At 43.8% G+C, this 21633-nt stretch overlaps 1 protein-coding gene across 3 annotated transcripts in view; it reads left to right on the top strand.

Moving 5' to 3' along the window:
- plcb4b (phospholipase C, beta 4b) overlaps positions 1-21633 on the top strand; it is a 75946-nt gene that overhangs the window by 5883 nt on the left and 48430 nt on the right. For all 3 annotated transcript variants that reach the window (XM_086188820.1, XM_086188821.1, XM_086188819.1), the window contains exons 2-3: positions 3808-3854; positions 16829-16890. The gene's annotated coding sequence lies outside the window, so the exon portion shown is untranslated. The remainder of the gene's footprint in view (positions 1-3807; positions 3855-16828; positions 16891-21633) is intronic.

The following is a 21633-nucleotide window of genomic DNA, read 5'->3' as shown; positions in this document are numbered from 1 at the left end:
GTCACACAGCTGGAGACAGTAGCCATTGCTAGCTAGCTAAACCAGGCGGACCGTTAGCGACTTCATGTTGAATTTACCCTCCCGGTGTGTGCGGTGTCCTGGTACCGAGTAAAAGCGACGTATGAAAACAAACAAACCAAACGTGTGGCTTTGAAACTTAATGACGTGCTAAGGAGGGGCACGGAGGTTTCTAACGGCTGAGGGGGGCTAGCCAGCGGAGCTAGCTGTAGCGGGACAGCAGCAGCAGCCGGCCGATGACAGGCACTGTAGTGGCTGTGAGTCCCAAACGACACGGGCTGTAATTTAATGCGGACTGTATTTACACAAGTGTGTGTTGTGCGGGTGTGTGTTTTCTTCTTCTTGTCCCTGTTGTATTTGCAGCTTCTTGCTCTGCCAGAGAATATTTGAATAATGGGTCATTAATCTGCACAGCTGCTGCATCCAGAGACAGCTGCAGCTGCCATGCATGCAGCCCCGACAGAGAGGTGTCACTGCTCAGTCTGAGGTGTAGGTTCCTCCTTCCGTGTTTTGGTGCAGTAATGTCATGGCACAGTAGCACATCTATGTGTCGGGCTGGGTGTTCTGTGCTTGCAGTCCCTCCTGCATCAAAAGATGAAAGATGGAGAAAAGGTGCTGGATTCAGTGTCTACACGTCAACTAAGTGCTGTTCCGGGGTGCCACTGTAAATGACGGTGTGGTTTCTTTTGATGTGGAGTCACACCGCAGGTTTCTGCTCCTAAGGTGACGACACAGCGGTGTTAAGTGAACGCTATTTGTTCAAGAATAACCCGCAGGCTTATTTGCTGTACAAATACCCCGTAGTGTATTGTTTCCTTCAAGGTTTCGGTTGAGCTGGCAGCCTCCAAATATAATAGATGAATAGGTGTAGATGGTGCCGTGGTAAACTTGTTGCAGCTATTCATCTCGTAAGAGACGTGTGTGTGTGTGTGTGTGTTTTTTCATGCTGCTGTTTCTCCTCTCAGCAGGCTTTGGGCAGTATGCAGCAGAGTCGTTTTCTCTTGTAACGTGGTAGAATGTTGTCTCTGACCCCTCTCGTCCTCTACTGCCTTATGGATGATTGAATGAAAGCCGTATTTTTAAATGAAAGCCAATTCTGCTCTCTGGCTTGTTGACATTGCAGCATGAACGTTTGTCTGGTGATTACAGAAGCAAACATAACCCTCCCTCACGTAATAACAATCCCTTACCTGTAGCTTAAACCTGCTCTCGGAGGCTTCTGGATGAATAGAGGTGGACTAAGAAGCTTAAAGGCTAACTGAGGCACTGCAGGTGTTTTATTATTTTTCTTTTACAGGCCGGTTGACATTGTTAGCGTGTGTTCGGTGACGCCGTCTGATCGCTCTTTTGATAGGATTCTTCATTTTAACTTTTTGTGAGAGAACCTGCCCTGTACGGCGCTGTCAGTCACGTGTGGTCGCCAGTGTGTTCCTGGCTGTTTGTTCCTCAATCAGACTTCTCTTCATTTGCGTGGGCCAAGGAAGAGGAGCTTATATTCTGGAGGGGGAGGGGGGGTGCAGGGGGCGCATGAACCTGCCTGTGAGAATGTAGGACTTAGTGCGGATCCTGATAAAAGTTTTGAAACTGTTTGCTTTTTGAACAAGAGTCCATCTTGCAATGCGAGCAACATGTTGATGTTCTGGACCCCCCCAGTCAGTGTTGCAATATCACATGAGCACTAGGCATGCAAACACAGTGTTCAAGATAAGATGAGATAAACCTTTATTCGTCCCTCAGTGGGGAAATTGGCAATTCAATACACAACTCCAAAAAAAACAAAAGAAACCCCACAACACAAATCAAACCCTGGGCTTGCTGAACCATCGCACTCCGACTGACTACTCAGAATTCATCAATCTGAATAACACCCATCTTTGGATTCGGGCTTTATTTTAATCTTCATCTCAATCTCAAGTCTAGTAAGGGCATCGGTAGCCATGTGACTCCAGACACCAGAGATATCCACCTATTGAGGAAGCAGTTGCTGGAGCAGCAGCGAGCGAGGACGCAGTGTTTCTCGTAGGACTTTTTTTTTTTTTTTTTACAGTTGCACAAATTCTGCATTGGACTGCTGCAACATGAGACATTTCTTTCTGACATTGTATGTTTTGTGATAGCGGAGGGAATGCTAATTTGACATAATTCTCCTCATTTCCATGGAAAAAACGCATTTGAACGCTAATTGTATGATTTTTTGTGGGGATCTGCGTCACACCGAGATGATTTGAAGATTGCAGTATGCCATGTTGCTATTAAATCCTGGCTTAATTGTGCGGGCTGTGAGTGAAGGAGGCTAACCGGCGGGGTTTGACTGCATCTTGCAGGGAGGAGTCTCCAGGACCACAGTGCAGGCATTTCAAGCTAAAATCCAGTTGAAGTTGCATGTTGAGGCAGAAAAACTTATCTTTGAAAGGCTAACAACAAGATTTTGACTGACAGCGCACGTACAATAGGAGTGCGAGACAAAGTAAAACTGCACACACATTACTTGCTTTTCACAGTTTCAAGGTTAACAGAGCAGGAGTGTTACAGTCACGTGTCGGCAGGTCCATCGAGTTTCTGAGGCTCTCGCAGGGATGCAGCTGTAAGGCTGAACAGCAGCGAGGCAAGATCCCCTCTCCCTCTCTGTTTAGAGGTTTTCACGGTAGAACGCGTGGCAGCGTGAGTATTAGCTCGGTCATAAGTTGAGAGGTACGTTCAAGAGCGACTTGACTTCAATTCTGCCAATTTGCCAGACATTTCTGTTGCTGTATTTCAAGGATTTTCAGTCCCAGGTGGTCTGCCGGGTTGGACAAAGCCTGAAATAAGGAAGAGATGGGATGTTGGATTGGGAATAATGGGATTGGCTGCAAATATTGACATAATTCTGATTTGATTTGGAATTGGATCCGACTTTTTAATGTGGATTGAAGCATTTCTAAAATGAGGTCCCCCCCCCCCCCCCCGACCCTTCTCATTGTTTCCTATCTGCGTGCTACTTATGCTACACGGACAAACGTGAAAAACATCCGCACCGAGTCATTTATTAGTTTCTGACAAAAAAAAACCTGAAGTTTCTAAAAAAAAAAAAAAAAAAAAATTCCCACAAACTTGTGTATCTTTTAATCATATTTTTGAATAAATCAGATACTTTTTATGTTATGTGAAATGTCCCCGTTGCACTTTAAAGCCTCTTTGAAATTGAATTCTCACTGTACTCACTTATTAAGTTTATGCACTGCCTCTTTTTTTTGATTGATTTTGTCCCCCCCCCCCCCCTTTTTTTTTAATCGTGAGGTATTGCCGGCTTTCCTTCCATCCTTTTATTTTATCGGGGGGCTGTCAGGGTTTCGTCACAGCTCGGTTTCTTCTCATACCAGCCTTAACAAAGCTGTCAGCCTTAGTTTTTTAGGGTCCCACACAGAGAGAGAGAGAGGGAGAGAGAGAGATGTGTGACTGTGGAGGTCTGAAGTGACAGCCGGATGGATTGATGGACCAACAGAAATGCAGCTCAGCGCTCGCAACTGACGGGTCAAGTATGTTGATAACATGTTGAATCACAGCCATCGGACATTATTGTTAAAGTCCGATAAGCGGCGGCTGTTGCGAGGTTTCTCCGGTGATTTACTTTCTGTTTTTCCTGGCAGAAGAGTAGTGCAATGTGTCTGCCTGTGTGGTTCCATCTCAGCTCCTGGCCCCTGCTGACTGTATAGCAAGACCTGAACCAAATAAGTCCAGACTCAGGCATCTGTACTGTAATTTATGAAATTCTCTCCCCTTATTTTTATATGTCCTTTTTTGTCTCTGCAGGCCGAGCGAGACATGAGCTTCTCCCGCTGATTATTGATGTTGAACTGGTGAGTTTTGGGCTTTATTCACAGCCGGTCATGGCTGTATTTCTTGTTCTTGTGTTATTTTTACTCTTTTGTTGTGTCTTGCAGCATTTCTGGCTAGTAACAATGAAGCAGCAGCTGTTAAAGAGGCTCTGTTTCAAGAGATTGTTTATTATAAGTCAGCTCCCGCCTCTGAATTTCTTTCCACAACATCTGGCCCATGATTGCATATTAATAAGTTAGTCTTTGCATAATGTGCATGAAACATATGGCCCGATCCTGCTTACACCTGAGAAGTTACGTAATCTTAGTGTCTATGGATACTTAAAAAAAAACAAAAGGGAAGGATTTTCCTGCAACAATTAACGAGAATTTTCAGCAAGGAGGCTTTTTCTTTTAAAGGGTTAAACATTACGGACAAATAAGAAGAACAGAGAGCTGGAAGCCATTTTACTGGATTTGTGTCGACAGATTAAAGCAAAGAAGCCTCTTTTTTTTTTTTTTGTAACCGTTATCTAAGATAATAGACCCGTATGCAGGGTTCGTCGATCGGCAGGAAGACATCAGTCATTGATAAGCAGGCTGCTGCTGCTGCTGCTGCTGCTCCCTCATGCAAAGATAGAAACCCTAATGGGGCATCGAGGTGATTGCTCTCTATATTGCCTTCTGAAGTAATTACATAATCTGTATTAATGATGCAATGTGTAGCATGATGGCTGTCTGCTGCCTGGGCGTGATTAAGCGTCAGATGTTTTACTGTTATGATGGAGCGACGTGCGCATTCTCCTTACCGCCGGGTGATACTTAAAGTACCATTTTCACATAATGTCATATCCAGCCTGTGATTATGAAGAGGAAAATAATATTCTTATAGTGTTGACGCTATTGTTTTAACAAAAACAAAAGAAGACAGAATTGGCTTTAGAAAGAAGTCCAGTTTAATTCATTGCTATGATTGAATGAATACAAATGACTCCAAAAAAACGCAAGTAGTGACAGCTAACACGCAGTTATTTCAACGGTCTCATTATTATTCTGCAAGATGAGGTTGCATAGCATCAATGGGGGGGGGGGGGGGCCTTTCAAATTAGATTTTTTTTAACATTACATCTGACATTAACTGAATATTTCAAACGCTGTTTGCTCCCATTCATAAATATGCTTTCAAGCTACTACCGAGATTATCTTGACTGTGCACGATACCACTTAAACTGATATATTTTGTGTGTATAAATATTTGAATTACAGGAGTACCAAAAGGATTATCCCAGCCTGTTAGATCCCCCTAATATAGTTTTTGCATGATGGCGTCGTCTCTCTCACTGTAAGCCTTTTTATTTTTTGTGTATTTTTTGTGACTGTCGCTAGAATGTGTGTTCCCCCCACATAGAGCAGGATTATACCGCACCTCACTGATCCTGACTGAGCCTTTCATTGAGAAAACACAACGTTACTCAGCCCAAACTTCTCTCGCGGTCCTCAAGCCAGGACAGAGTCAGGGTTGGAGGAAGCTGGCGGCTGCAGGTTTGCAGAGATGTGACAGGAGGCAGCGCGGCTCAGTGAGCGCCACGTGCCTCACCACAGAAAATGGTCGCGTGTCACGATGCCCAGCAGACCCTAATGCAGCGTCACAAACAAGTTAGCAACTGAGCTGCTCTTGGACAGCGAAGGATTGGAAATCTGGACACAGGAGAACGCTCTGCGGGACAAACCACAGCATTTAATACGCCCCCCCGCACGGCCACTTACTTTACACATACAGTGATTCTGATATAGCAGCAGAAGGCCAAAAAAGGTCAACTAACATGGCGGCGGCGCTGTTTCCTGTTACACTTTTACAACACTAAACGTTTTATTGCATTTTGGCCTTTAGATGGGAGCTTTTGAAACTGGGTTCAAACCATCGCCACATGAACTGATATACTGATCCTGTGAAAACTGACATTTCTGCTCATGCGTGGTTGTTGAAGCCCAATTATCATGAACCAATATAACAACGACAACAACAATGGTGGACTGTCAGGCTTTGTTTGGGCTGCAAACTCTGACTTTATTACCGTTTCTCCCGCTCAGTGTTGACTCACAGCTCCACTTCATCGTCTCTGCAGACTAAAGTTCCTGTTTTTGAGTGCTCACGCCACCCACTTCATTATAGTTTGTTCCTCTGCCCTCACTACACTGTAAGTGTGTGTGCAGGCTTATGGTCTTATTCTGATGTTCTTTGGGCTGGGTCGTATGTCTGTAACAACTCCTGGCCCGGTGCACAAACTACAACCATTTAGACCATTTATTTTTAGATCAGTGTCTCAGGGTCAAGACGCATTTGGATTGTGATTTTTTTTTTTGTAACATTTGATTAAATTCAGAAGTATCCACGCTAAAGTTACATTTCCTCAAAGATTTTAGCTCGAGCAGCCTGAAATATCCTCCGCTGCTGCTGCCGCGTTAAAGAAGCTGGTGCTGTTGAGGCCTTGCAGGTTTTTTTGATGGGAACTTGGGATTTTCTGAAGTTTGATGTTTTCTCCTGTGCTGGAGTGAAAAGGCCTCAGTGTAACTCCAGTTTAGTGGAATGACACAAAGCTCAGATCACCAGTCACCTTTGGTTTACAGCTGATAGAAGTGTGTGTGTGTGTGTGTGTGTAATGAAATGAACTGTAATCTTGTAATGACATTGTGCTATTGTATTAAACTCAAATGCTCTAGAGTCATCAACACTGGCAGTACTAGCAGCACAATCGATACAGGTCTATACCTGAATCAATTCCCATTGCAAGCGTTTGCATGGATCCAGCACCCTAAAAGGCGGTAATACCATTAGCTCTGTTGTCAGACATGGACAGTCGCTGACAACGTGGATGTGACCGTCACTTTAGGCTGCAGCCAGGCAGAGGAGAAGAGACGCTTTCAATAATTTAGGGTAATAAGACAATGAGGATGCGCATCAGCAATAGACATCTCCACCGATAATTTCATTTAAATAAGTCAAACGCAAACTGACATGAATGCACACAACAAATCCGCAGAATTCAGTTACTTAACAGGCCCAAATAGTGCTCCCTCCCTGGCTTGTAAGCAGCTTATCATCCCCCTCGATCGTGGAGCTAATCATCTAAAAGGTGTCATCCTGTCGCCCCGTGCACTTGTGACGCAGTGCAAATATTGTAAATTGAGAGCCCGAATGCAGACGGTGGTGACTGTTGACAGTAAAAGCTCTTAAGTTTGTCAAGTCTGGCTGATGAGGTGGTTGAATCGAACCTTTGTCTTCATGATCTTTATTAAAATAGGTCGTTAGCAGTGATCAGTAATTATTGACAAGGCTCGTCCCTCTGCTGCACAACGCCACCATCGGTGTTCAAAGAGCCCATCAAAGCCTGCTGTCAGCCTTTATTGGTCCGGATGTTGCAGACGAATATGTCAGGACAGCGTTGGCTGTGTAAAGACGATGCGAGGGTGTGTCTCCACCACAAGGGTAAACATGGCTGCAGGCCGAACATAATGGCCGATCTATTCTCTGTACAGCCTCTGGGAGGAGGAGAAGGGCCGATGGAGGGTGACAGCGAAGCGGACGGAGCAGCTTGCTCTCAAACCAGCATATGGGAGCTGCACTCATCCAGTCAATATTTACTCTGTCTTGCAAAAATTGGCAGCTTTATCTAAGCTGATGAAGCAGCGGGAGCTTCCTGGTTTGTGTGAAAGGACTCTTCAAGTAGTAAAAACAGCACTTCAGCGATCCTAATTGTAGCTGGGCAACATACGTGCTTCTAAAAATACTCTGCGACGGAGCAGGAGCGCTAATATCCAGCCCTACACTCGTCTTCAATCTTCCGTCCTTCCCCCCTTCTGCCTTTCAATGCACACACGCTGGCAATGTGCACATTCACTTTACCCGTGGCTCAATCCACTATGGGGATACATGTGAACGCAATTTGCACTTCCAATTAAACTGTCGACCTTCGCTCCAGAATGCAGAACGTGATTTTGCACCATCCTCTCCTGGATAGCTATTATTACCCAGCCAGCACAAGAGAGGAGGGAGCTTAATAACACAGTGATAAAGATAATAGTCAGCAAAAATAATTATCACACTTTCTCCAGCTGAGGTGGAGGACTATTAAAACTCCTTCAATTTTTTTTCATGTTTCTAACGTGTCATGTTTCACTCTCACAGAGGGCTTTGCTAGCAGCCCGAGATCAAAAATGACACAAAGTTCAGTTTGGGTCAATTTCACCCAAGAATTAGGGATGCATGATGATATCAGCACGTCATAGTTATCGGCAGATATTGAACTTTTTTCCTTTTTTTTTTTTTTAAATATCTGTCTGATGGCTGATATGTATATCAGCACTTCCTCTCCTTTCATGAGGAGAAAACAATAAATGCATGATTTGTAGGCAAATACCTAATGAAGATGTTTTAATACAGATAATATTGACATCAGTAAATGTTGGCTAAAATTTCAGTTGTTGAATATTGGCATACCGGACGTCGGCTAAAAAATACCCCAATACTGTGTAACTTTGATGTAAATTGAGTCGAGCTAACCAGCCTGAATGGAATTTATCACATCTTTAAATGCAAAAACAGGGGGATCTGTTCGTTATGAGGCCATCTAAATGGTCATAAACAGTCCATTTATGTGAGAAATGTCAGCATTTTGAGAGAACCTGGCATGTGTTCATGGATCTGGACGACTGGAGGACTAATTTGTTTTAGAGTTGAGAAGCTGGAGAGGTTGAGGAATACATAAGGATTAGCCTAAAGCGTGCTAGCGAGCATCAAACACAGCTCCAACACATGACTTGCTGGGCTGATCAGATGACTAGACAAACGGCAGGAATGTTGCCTCTTCCTTTTTCCTTTTTTTTCTCATTTTCTTTTAACTGCACTGCTCTTATCTCTCTGGGAAAGGAGAGCGTGAGACGCTGCTGTGTGTGTGTGCGTGTGTGTGTTTGTGTGTGTGTGCGTGCGTGTGTGTGTGTGCGCACGCGCGTGTGTACAGCATGTGCCATAAAACATCTTTAATCAGCCTACCACTGTACGAGATAACAAGTCCAAGCAATTATGTAATAGTTAGCAGCAGAGCCTGCTAAGTTGAAATACATAATACAGAGCGCAGCACAATTGTCCCTATTTTATTACTGACTTGCGTAACCTAATAGCTGCGAGGGAATGCCTGGTTTTATGCAGATACCCCAGAGTGGAACAGCATGAGGTATTTAATACAGGCTTAAAATTATGTCCCTATTTGTTTTGCGCGTTGAAAGACAAAGTGCATTTTAATGGCGTGTTCTTGGAACTTTACTACCCGTAACGTAAAATCTGAGGGCTGCTGGAAACAAACAAATTTTTGACCGAATATAAACATTGCAGTGTAACGGGAAGAGTCGACTCCCTCTGATTTCCAACCAGTGCCAGATATGTGCCCCCCCCACACACACACACACACCCCTCAGACATATTTCATCAGCCCTTTCTCGCATGTCATTTAAACAAACCTCTGGGCTCCACTATCACGGCTATAATAACAAACTCTGAAAGTAATGTAAAGTTTAGAAAAGTGTCACAATCAAAGCACATCGTAAGTGGGGTGTTGTAAATGTTCCCCTCGGCTAATGTTGCATGACATCTCCCCAGCCGTACCTCATGAGGAAGAAAAGGAAGTCATAAACACCGTATATGTATATGTTACAGTGTATAAACTGGATTAACTTAATCCTGAAGGTAAAAATAAAAAGACACACTTCAGCAGCTTCGCCATGCTTCGGGTAGCTCTTTTGTATTTTACAAGGAAGCTAGTTAATCATATGACAACAAAGTTGAAATCGATTCATTTTAGCTGGATGACTTGCTAATGGAGTTCAAGTGAGTAATTATTTGAGTGATTTCGGCATCAGCCGGTGTTTTACTTTACTGAATAAAAATGTGATTTTGCTGTTTTGTTTTGTTTTGTTTTGTTTTTTCCGGTGACATTAAGGTAGAATGAATATGAAGGAGATGTTTCAAAGGAGAACCCGTTCAAAAATCCCACTGCTTTTGAGAACCTGATGTTCGTGGATGCTAACTTGCTCCCGGGTTGTTGTTGTTGTTGTTGTTGTTGGTGTGTTCTTCCTGCAGCCTCACAGCTGAGTCACTTCTATTGGTTTCACCTTTTTAATTTTGCAGTCGATGTCCGGTGGCACACCAGCACAAATGATGCTTTATAATTGCTAGGAATATTAGCTGAGGTTGAACGGCTTCCTATCATTTGGACACGTCCCGGCGACTGTGGCTCCCTCTCCTCTGCTCTGTCAGTAACAATGTAATCCACTAATTAGCAACTACTTTGGTAGAAGGGAGGAGAAGTAGTTTCCCTTTGTGATCCACACCTGATTGATTTAATCCTTGTTAAAGACGCTCGTCCATCTTTCTCCGGGGCAAAAGATGTGATATTCTTTCTGTAGCCTCTGTTTCCTCTCTCTCTCTCTCTCTCTCTCTCTCTCTCTCTCTCTCTCTCTCTCTCTCTCTCTCTCTCTCTCTCTCTCTCTCTCTCTCTCTCTCTCACTTAGTAGAAAAACTCCCCTCACCTTTTATCTCTGCCTGGATTTTACTCTCTCTGGCTGTCTTTCTTTGGCCCTCAGGGGGCTTGCTCCTGACAGCATCACAAAGAAAAAGAAAGGAAAAATGGAGAAAAAAAAGGCAAAGTGTATGTGAAATGTTTTGAGGTGTGTGTGTGTGTGACTCTGTGTGTGCACATCTCTCCTCTTTGTCTGACTGCCTTTCTGTCTTCCTCCATCATTCTGCTGCTGCTCTCAGGATGTCTTTCCTTTTGTATTCACCTCCCAATGTCTCCCACCTACACAGAAGAGCACCGTTTCGACTCATTCAGTCTTTCCTTTAAAATCAATCCCGGTCTCTTGGTTTATTTGCATTTTAAAGAATAATTCTTAGAGTAACGTCCCTCCCTATTTTGAGGTCTGATTGCTTCAGGTCCGAGCTGCAAACTCAACTCTTTCCAGTCTGCTAACCTTCGTGAGCCTTTCGGAGAAACCCCGCTGTCTTATGGGACCCAGCTGCAGCACACTCACGGGGAGGAGTTTTCTCAGAGTGCTCCCCTGTAGTGGTGCCGTTTGATGTCCCTTCACAGCGACTCTCGCCGGAGCAATAAAGACCAGGAAGATGGTTAACATCATACTAACACGTCCTCTCAAATAGCCTGACAGGTGGTGTTCATGGCAGCAAAGCAGCGTCCCACGGGTAGCTGCGCATCAGGCTGTGGGTCAGGACTATTTCCTGAAGCATGGACGTGTGCTGTACAGTCAGTCATTGTGCCCGCGTCAAAACCACGTTCAGATATTTTGTGCACTGAAGCCCGTTGTCCCAATTTTCTTGCACATTTCCATTCTGGCAAATGTTGTTGGGAGCCCGCCTGCACAAACATTCAACACAAAAATCTAAAAAAACTCTATAAACGTTCCCTGTAGGAGGTTCATCCCTTCAATATTCAAATAGCCTCAGGAAAAGACCTCTTCTTGAACTATAGTCAGATTTCAAATGGAGACGTCTATACCTCCTCCCAGAGGACGTTTCCTCAAAGAGGGCAGCTGCTGAGTGAAAGAAGGGATGTTAGAAAGCGTCTCTAACCGTATTCAGAACACACACAAGCCTTTTGATGAAGTCCAACTTTAGCAACTGAAGCCAGAGAGAGGGATGGAAGGGGATGGCGATTAAATTAAAAATGTAGGCTTGAATATTATCTCGGAGTCTGAAAAACCAAACGGAGTCAGCTCGTTTTTTTTTTGTAAAAGATGTGTAAAACTTAAGGGTGGGAATCTCTCGACACCCCGCGATAAACAGCCTTTAATGAGACTCGAAACGCCTCCTCGGTGGAAGTCCGCTCTCTAATGAGCCCATTTCCTAGTACTGTTACTAATTATCAACAAAAAATTGCACGTCACGATTGCCATTACATTTAATATAAATTGATAATTTATAAGTGTAATGGGAGGACTTTTAGGTTCTGATCAAAACGATGGTACCTGTGTGAATGTTGCATCTGCTGATGCAATTAAAGAGTCATCATCGCCGCTAATGGCCTCATCAAACTCCCGTGGAGAAAAACGCCTCCAAAAATAAATCACACCGGTTTATTCGGAGTCACGACGTAATTATGTCATCCATCACGTCGGCTGACCTGTCTGCCTTTGAGCGCTTTGATCAAGCTGACACGTCATTCACACTGACCCCGCTGAAGCCGTCATCCTGCTGGGCTTCAACGTCGCTTCCAGGCTTTCAGGTGTTCATACTTCTGCCCTGTGGCACCTACAGATTGAGCCTCTGGTTGTGCGGGTCGGCCATGTTTTCTTCTTGTGTGAGAGTTGTGCAACATCAGCAGTGGGTGTTGTTCCAGTGACCAACGAGAAGTTCAAACGTTTTACTCTCGGACCGCAATGCTTTTCGGTTTGAGGTTTGCCATCTTCCCGACTCCACGTGAGTGCAGGCTGAGCGACCCTGCTGTCATGGAGAATACAGCTCCGACCGCCGTGGATCACAATAATTATTCACTGTCACTGAGCCACTGATATTATTTTTATTTATTTTATTTTTGTATTGAGAAATTATCTTTCTAGAGGGAATTCCGATGCATCATAGTACCAATTTTCCCAGTCCCCCCTCATATTTTCCCTTGAAATACCACATTTTTTGAGCTTCAGCATAAATTTCATCTCTAATGAGGCAACTTTACAATATTAGTTTTTCCATTTATGATTTGGAGGCGGTGTGGCTCAGAGGTAGACGGACTGGCAACCCGTCCAGGGCCTCTCGCCCAATGCCAGCTGGGATAGGCCCCCCCCTAATAATTGAGAGTTCAGACAGCCTTGGGGAGGCTTCCTATACCTCAACCAGTCAAGGATCCACTAACAAGAGGCTGCGCTGACTAAGTTATATGCAGTCTTGGAGAGTTTCTCTGAGTTTCCCTTCATAAAAAACTTTTATCTCCACTTGTTAAAGAAATATTTTTTTAAATGTACAACGAGAGCTTTAAGGTTAGCTGTTAGTAGATAAAGTCACTGGCTCTGATTGGACAAGAACATCTTCCTGGTAACTTGAGCTTGTGTGTGCAGGTGCGTTATTTTTAGATAAGGCTATTTGAGGCAATGTGGATAATGTCACTTCCCCTGCCATATCCCATCTTGTGTTACCTGTGGGAGTGTGTGTGTGTGCGTGCGCGCTCGGGTACTTGCACGTGTGTGTGTGTGTGTGTGTGTGTGTGTTAACCGGGCTGTCCTTTTAATCAGCACCCCCGTGTGTTTCCCCTGTTGAGCTGTCATTGGTTGAGCGATGATGATGGTAGATCTGCCGCAGCTCACACCGTTGAAATCCTGGTGCAGGCGGGGGTGAGATTACCAGCCTCTCACCTGTTGTCTTAATCAGAGAATTATTACTGCACCGCTGGATGTTACTTGGAATAGCATCCTCTAAAAATACACACATGTACACACACTCACATATAGCAGAGTGGAGGGAGAGAGCCTCTCAGCCGGCAAATACATAGGTCCTCTGTTTATACCGTGCATGTGTTGCTGGAGCGTACGAGCAGTCAGGCTTCCTGGGAGTTTCCATGGTAGCATTTCTAGCACCCAGGTTTCCTAGTCCTGCTTTAAAGTATTAAAAGGGCATAAGAGTATCATTTAAACCAGAAAAACACCATGGAAAATGGTGGATTGAAGGATGTCATCATAAGGCTCCTCAGTAGTTACAGGAATGAACAGTTTCCTTGGTTTGGAACGCTGCTGCTGCTGCTGCTGCTGAGTTCTTGGTTTGGGACTTCTGGGAAAAATCAAGAATGAAAACATTGCTTGTTAACCCTCCTGTTGTCTTTGACTCCATTCAGTGTTTTGTTTTTTGTTTTTTTCTCTCAACCAATGACTGACTTTTTTTTTTTTTTTTATGTTTCATATCTCGAGATTTTTTCCTAATTTAGTGGGGACAATAGAGTAAACATGAAATGAATGTGATGGATTTTCAAGGTGTGTTCTTGTGTACTGGGAATATTCAAAGTCGGAAACTTTCCATGGGTATTAACAGGAATAAACTCAACAAGTTAATGTTAAAACGTTGATGACTGCATGCAGTGCTGGGTGTCCTGCAGTGTTGACACTCATGATCTGTGCATGTGTGGCACATGGTACAGTTAAATACTTCTAAGCATAAATGGATAAAAATAGCACCCAAAGCACTTGGAGTTCATTCCTGTAATTCCCATGTATTTGTGTTAATGTCTATTAATTCCTATACAATCCCATTAATTTTTTCTTCAACATTTTAGCCAAAAAAAGGGTTAAAATTCCAGAGTTTCAATTCCCCTGGAAAATCTGTGTAAAGCTGCTGGAAACTCTCCAGCCCTTCACAACCCTCAACTGTTCACATATCGAACATCTTTGTTCTCTGGGGTCAGTTTGACTTCAGGCCGTTTTAGGTGTTTAAAGCACGTACAAATATCACCAGTTTATTATTGACACACAGTACTGCGCCACTGTGGCTCTTCAGTCAGATGAACTCAACTTTTAGTTTGTTTATTTGGATGTAAACATACCCATGATGAAATAAGTAGAAGGAGAGTTGATAGTTTCTCAACGGGTGGTCAGGCTAGTCTTGCTGAAGCTCTCTGGACCTTAAAAGTCAGATGGGTCAGAGAATTGGAAGAGTAACAGAGGAATCTACTTTCAGCCAAACTATAAGAATCCAAACATCTGCGTTCTCAGCAAAATGCCGCGCCGGACATAAATACTGGTCTGTGTGTATGTTTCCCTGCTTCCCTTTTTTGGCAGAGCGTAGCTGCGGAGCCTGCTGGAGAGGCCTGTTAACAGCTCTCGGCCACTTGACATGTGTATTTCATCCACATAAGCTGCCACTGTCGGAGAGGCCCATCCACATGGAGAGGAGGGCGGGGAACGATGACTCCAAAGACAGAATGGTTGGAGTTGAGCGGTGAAAAACTGGCAGAAGGAATACTGACTCCTATGACTCAGTTCTTGAAGAACTAGTGTGCTCTTGTTGGCGTTGGTGCACTGCTGAACTTAATGCTCACAGTTCCCTCCAGCTGAGAGTCGGGGTGTATTCAGTTCAATCCATTGTCGAAGGATCTATTGAAGGCCCCTTGAGAGCCTCAGACACTCAAGGTTCATTTTATGCGGTGATGTTTTTAAGGGACGCACGCCCATTAGCTAGAGAATAAAAGAAGTGGGAATGTGGCAGCTCACGATTCGATCCAGTTAGGACACCGTTTTAGTGGCATGTTTATGCATCAGAATTCTTCGTGTCCAATTAAGAAACTAATCTTTTTTTTTACTTGCTACTTTTAAAACGGTGTATTTGTAATTATCCGCAACTGGAACCAATACTTGACTTTGCCAAACATCGGTTATTAAACAGTGTTGAATAGACTGAAAATAAGATTCCACTGAGAGTAGAAAAGGATACGCATACCATGATTAGAGAAGCATCACCAGTACTGACTGAATAGAAAATGATCATTATCAACAGGTGGCTCAGCTGCTAGAGAACATTGTTGTCATTTGACTAAAATTATCCGCAAGATCCGAAGATTTCAAAGAAAATGTTACATTTAAGAAGAACATTTTCAGGGTGTTCAGTCATTTTAAATAACAAGATTAAATGTTAACTCGGACCAGATGTTTTTACTGCAACGTTCTGAGAAGGGTTGGGGACATCCGCGAATTTGAGATCTATAATCCATGGCCAGAATAGACTTTTTCAGATTGTTGGTCGAATGTTTTTGAGAACATTTTAGGAAGACCATACCGGGAACTAAATAAAAACTTCCTGCAGAAAACATGACCAGAACATTGCACCAAATATGAGAACATTTTTAGGAGAAAAAAAAAAAAATCATGACTGGGTGATTTTATCATAATGTGATGTCATTGTAAAGCCTCCTGAATTACATTGGCTTTTATAAAACGTTCTCTATTTTTTTTAGGTTGGTCAGGCTTGTGTTCTCGCTGCAGACATCTTGCTAGGATCTTGGCCATCTTTTTATTCCACACATCAAAGTGCAGTAGTCGATCTTTGGAGGGAACTTCTCCAAACCACTCAGGAGTAAATGCTGCCTAGAACGGGGCCCAGTGGAACAAAGGGATGACCCTCTGGATGCGTTTTGTTTTTGTTTTTTTTTCTTTCCATCGAGCTTTCAAAAAATCAAAATTAATAAAGTAGAATCATCCCAGATATAAATACATCTCCTGGACCGCAACTTTTCCTCGCTTACTTGTTGAGAGCCGTCTGCACTTATCTAGCAAAGTTTATTGTGCAAAGTGATTGTATAAAGAAACCATTACCACTGCAGTTCCTGTCCTGCTCTGGGGGAAGCACCATGCTGGCGAGGTGAGAAGACACAAGCAGAAGAGCAGACATCTCTAAGTACAGGACGTTTTTACAAATTTATCTGGTCTTCAGTGTGGAGATGAGTTGCCAAGAGGAGGATTATCCTTCTTTCCATCCAGCCACACTTTTGCTCCTGCTGTGTCTTCCCCCGTGACCCCAACTGTACATTTACGTTCAAGGCTTTTAACAGACTCTTATCGGCCGTGACATACCGACACTGTAAAATCTGCAGCAGAGCAGATGCGGAGGTGTTGCAGTTGGTCTAATTTGCCGTCTCATTATTTCCACTTCTCTCTCTCTTTCTCTCTCTCTCTCTTTCTGACAAAGGCGTCCTATTAAAAGTTTATTTAGCAGAAGCCTTAGGAATGATTAAAATTCTGCACAAGCCAAATAGGATGATGAGTTGGAGGAGAGGGGGACTGATTACACCCTAGTGTGTGTGTGTGTGTGTGTGTGTGTGTGTGTGTGTGTGTGTCAGTGTCTTCCCTAAAGCCATCACAAGTGTATTACTGTAAGTCAACAGCATGATTACACTGAACTAATTTCATTTTGTCTTCTTTTTCTACCTTCCCTTCTCTCTCTCTCTCTCCATCTCCATCTTTCTCTTTCTCAGAACGGCCAGGTGCTTCAGTGTTTCCCCTCCCCTGAGTTTCCTGTCCCTGTGTTTGTCACTTGGTAAGTACGCCATAGTCACCCACTCTCCCACATAAACAGTACCGAGGCTCTCAGGGTTTTACAGTCTTTTACGTAATCACAGCTCAGTGCCTTGAACTGCACATTGCTGTCATATTTCTTTTTTTAAAAGCCTTGGTTCTCGTTAATGAGCATGAAAGTGGTGTGAAATCGCAAGTGTATAGAAGACATGAAATGCTGCAGCCATGAGGGACAGACAGCTTAGGACACAACACGCTTCACATAGTTCTGAGTTTGTTTGTTCTGCTGTGTTTTATGCAGAATCTTCCACGTCCGCATTGGGACACGTTTTAGAATCTGGTCATCTGCACACTGATGGAGAACACTAGCTGCCAGTCACCTGAGTTCCAGATTAGTAACGTCAAAGCTTATTGGAATTAAGAGTTTCCATGTCTTGTCTTTTGCTTTCACGCCCTTTTTTGAAAACAGCAAAAATCCCTCCAACTGAGCATACAAATGTTTTTGCTAAATTGGGTTAGATTGTTTTTGTTTTATTTTAATTTCATCTTTTCCGCCAACCTTTTCTAATGCAATACCTCAAAAATGCGCCTATGTTGATGGAAGTCTGACTTGTGACTTGGCGAGTCTGCTGAAAGCACAAATGCTTGCCAGTCTGCAGTGCATGTTACCGCCATCTGATACAGACGCTTTTGAATTTGAATCTGACCAAAATGAAAAGTAGTGAAATGGTTCATGATGTAGCAGAGTGCAGAGAGCTTTTACAGGGCAGAAATACCCGTTACAGTGAAAAGGAGGTGGGCGATACATAAAAAATTTTAACAAGGTGAACGGGCAAAACGGGTAGTTTCGAATCCCGGTTCCATTGTTTCTGGAATTGTCTCCTTCCTCATGCCTCTGATACAATCTGGATTATATTTGCTTTTTAGAGGTGGAGAAATTTCACCGCGAATCAGACAGACGGATTACATCATCAGCCTTTGACATCCTCACCCGCGTTTATTCTAAAACTCCCACTCGACCCTCTCATGAAGGCGTATGAGTCTAAAAAACTGCTGTTTGCTGTTCAGTGGCCCTGTGAGGCAGAGAAGCCCAGACTTCTGGGAATAAACTGCCGTCATCAGCAAGCTGCTTTATCTTCAGCAGGTGCCACTCGCGGAGCGTTTCTGCCTCAAGTGTGAAGGATCATTCTTTTACTTGAAATGAGACAAATGTCTTTGCCAATATTCTCGTTTACTGCACTGAGACGCCTCTTGACAGCAGTCGTGAGTGAACAGCGCACTGTGACCCGTCTGAACGTTGGAGCTCACCAGGACTGGTTACACGGAGCCGCTTCTGCTCTCGTGATGTTTGCCGCGCAAAGTTGAGAGAGCAGCTTAAGTCTTGCACGTGAGAACGGGTGAACCCGAGGCTACAAGACAAAGCAGCTGATGGTTCGGGATCATGATTTTCACATTTATTTGTAAGACTCTCAAGACTGCAAGGTGCTTGCTAGACACTCTGTTACAATGTTATTACATGGCTTCTTCATGAGGGTTGAAAAAATATTGGATTTTTTCACTGATGGTGCCGATATTTTACACCCAATGTGGCCAATAGATGATATGATCTGCATAAAAACAGGTTCGTTTGAGAGTAATGATTTGTCATTTTGGGAAGAAACCCACAGATTTTCAATTCTTTAACAGGAACAACAACAAAGAAACAAAAATAAAGAAACTAGTCTTGATTTGCAGTGCATGCTGATGTTCACATCATTCATAGACAGACACCCTTACATTAAAAAAAAAAAGACCGATTTCTGATGACGTGGGTATGTGGATGTTGTCGTGTGTGTGTGTGTGTGTCACTTTCAACAATGGGGGGCAGATACTTAATCGATACTTGTTGGAGGTGTGTGTTCTCTAGTTCTTTGGACTGGTTTGGCTTGTGAGTCCCTTTTGTCAATTTAAAAAAAGAAAAAAGCAAACTGGGATCCCAGTCAGAGGCTTGTGTGTGTGTGTGAGTGTGTATGTGTGTGAGTGTGTGTGTTGATGTGTGTGACGTCACTGCAGCCAGAAGCTGAAGGCTATTACTGGCCAGTGGGGGTTGCTATGGTGACCAGTGGTGCTGGAGAAGAGCAACATCTGTGGAGTGTTTGTTTGTCAGGCAGGTTTGCCTCTGTTTGTCTCCATCGGTGTCTCCAAGGAGAACCGCCTGCCTGGGAAACACTAATGCTGATTGACATTTTAGAGCTTGATGCAAAGTTTCTCATCTCTCATCGTGAGTCCAGATGATTCGTCAGGAACACGGTTTGAAGGTGTATTTCTTGGGCAATAGTTCAGCTGCCTCTCCCCAGTCATGCACACAGAAGGCCCTCAGGCTGTGTCAGCAGGGATTCAGGGACTCTTTTCACTGGGTTTCCGCCATTGCAAAGCTCACATTCTGGGGAAGCATTTAACCCCTGGCCCCCTCCTGCTCCATCTCTCCTCTCTATATGGACATGTTCTATTTCCACGGCTTCTGTCTCCTGGCTGCCTTATCAGCAGCTCAATAGGGCGCAAATTCTCTTTTAATAGGTACATATTTGGGCAATGGGCGAAAGAAATCCCCCCATTTTTGAGCAACCTCTGCTCCCTCCTCCCCCCTGTACTCCTTTGGCTCAGTTCTCATCTCAAATTCTCAAGCATCTTTCAGTTTGTCGCTGTTTTCCTGTATCCTCCTCTGAGATGGAGAGCAGTGAGGAGGACAGGCGGCGGGTTGCATCTGAATATGTGTTCACACAGGACAACGGTGGCAAATTTGCAACAAGGAGCGGGTGCTCTTAGTATCATTGAAACAGGTGAGCGCAAGGTACACGGTTGTGTTTTGCCACTGGTTGACCGCCGGCCCCAATCATAGCTCCAATATTTGCCCAGATTAGGCTCCAGTGGCTTCTCCTCAGCTCGTGGCTTAGAGACGCCAGACCTTGGCTAAACCCTACAGTAAGGCATCAATATGACTTCCTCCAATTTTTTTCCCCTTCTTTTGCAATTAGTAATTTGGCACGTTTAATCCCCCAAAGGTAGTCCCCCAGGTCCATGCAGCCATGCAGCAATCACAAAATGTCCACCAGTAAGTATCTTGCGATATTGTTTCAGTACCACTGGCAAGACAACAGGATGATGAAATTCTAAACACAGGACAAGAGGAGGCATCCCTACGACCGAGGATTGGGGAGAAAATCCACCCATCCATCCATTGTCTTCCGCTTATTCCTACATTAAGGGTCGCGGGGGGACTGGAGCCTATCCCAGTGTCAACGGGCGAGAGGTGGGGCACACCCTGGACAGGTCGTGTGGAGAATATGTTAGTATGGAAGTGTAAATTGAAAACATACCTGTCTGTTGTATGTTTGGAATGGAGTTCGAAGGCATGAGTTTGTCTGTCGAAAATTGAATCCTTCCTAAATTAAATTCTGAGGCTTCTCAGGCAGTACACATTGGTTGACCTGTGTGTATATATGTGTGTGTGAGTGAGTGAGAGCGAGTGTGCACCCGTGTGTGTTTATTCTTTGTATTTTTGACCATGTTTGGTCAAATTTGCTCAAGAAGATCCATCCGCAGGGCATGTGTGGTTGGGCAAACTGAACCTTTGACCCCCTAATCTGGTCTAAATGAGACCGTCTCATACGCACACACAGCACAGAACTGCTCAGAGTCTATGATGTAACACAGTAATTTTGGGATAATTTGGTATTTTTACTCTGCAGGCATCTCAGCCCAAAGGCCAGTTACCTAACTTCTTTGTCACTCTCAGTGAAACTTCAATCAGTTTGAGCCGAGATTAGACTAAAGCTCGACTGAGGTTCTAGTCATGTTGTAGTTCCTGCTGTGTCCTCACATGTCTGCAGCCACATGTCAAAAATCCGTCTGTGCTTTCTTGCTCATTCCACTCAGTTCTTTGCTAACATGGAGGAAGAGAATGGAAACTACTGTATATGGAATAGTTGGAATTACTGGCTGTACCAGACACAGATGTGATCTTTGTGCTCTTACAACAGCTTCCTTATTAGCCGTTAGCTAGAGCTTTGAGTCCCAACAGGAATTTTGGGCTTTTCTGTCTTTGCAGGCTGCACAGATGCTCTCTACTCCCTCATCATTCCTATCAATGTTCTTTTAAAATATATATGTATTTGTTCTATTCTTCCTTTTTCCATTGAGCCTCAGTTGTGCAGATTCGAGGTCTCTTAACGACGTTGCTTCAGCATGATGTATCGACTTTTTACCTGGGAACCAGGCAGATGCTGGACCAATAAAAAGAAAAACATTGAGTGCAGAAAAAAAACTCCAAAAATCCAATGGAATAGAACAAAAGTTTCCTCTTCCTGCAGCTTTTCAATCATTGGGCGCGTAATTGAGTTGTGCTGTTTTGATCAATTTTTCTTATTTAATTAGTTTTTGTGTGAAATTAATCAAAATAAATGATTGAATGAATCTAGGAGAAGTGACGCTTTCATCAGACTCAGCACAAATGAATTCCTAGCAGCTACAGTCTATAGACCAGGCTGGAAGGGGGATTCCCAGAGTGATTCAAAGTATCTCCTGGATTTCTTGGTTTTGTTCTCTTCCTTCAGTAACAGTCAGATATTGTTTTACTCTCATAACTAACTGAGTCAAGTGCACCTGTTCTAGTAGAAAATAAAAGGTAATTGTGGTGCTGTTGCAGAGAGCAGGGGAGGTTTCTACTGGAGAGCTGTGTGTCAGTAGCAGGGTCGGGATAATCTAGATCTGCCTCATTATGTTCAGG

Source organism: Aulostomus chinensis, chromosome 20 (assembly GCF_037954235.1).
Source record: "Aulostomus chinensis isolate RoL2024-O1b breed Wild chromosome 20, RoL_Achi_v1.0, whole genome shotgun sequence".
Classification (NCBI taxonomy): domain Eukaryota; kingdom Metazoa; phylum Chordata; class Actinopteri; order Syngnathiformes; family Aulostomidae; genus Aulostomus; species Aulostomus chinensis.
This window is presented reverse-complemented; position numbering and strand designations above follow the sequence as displayed.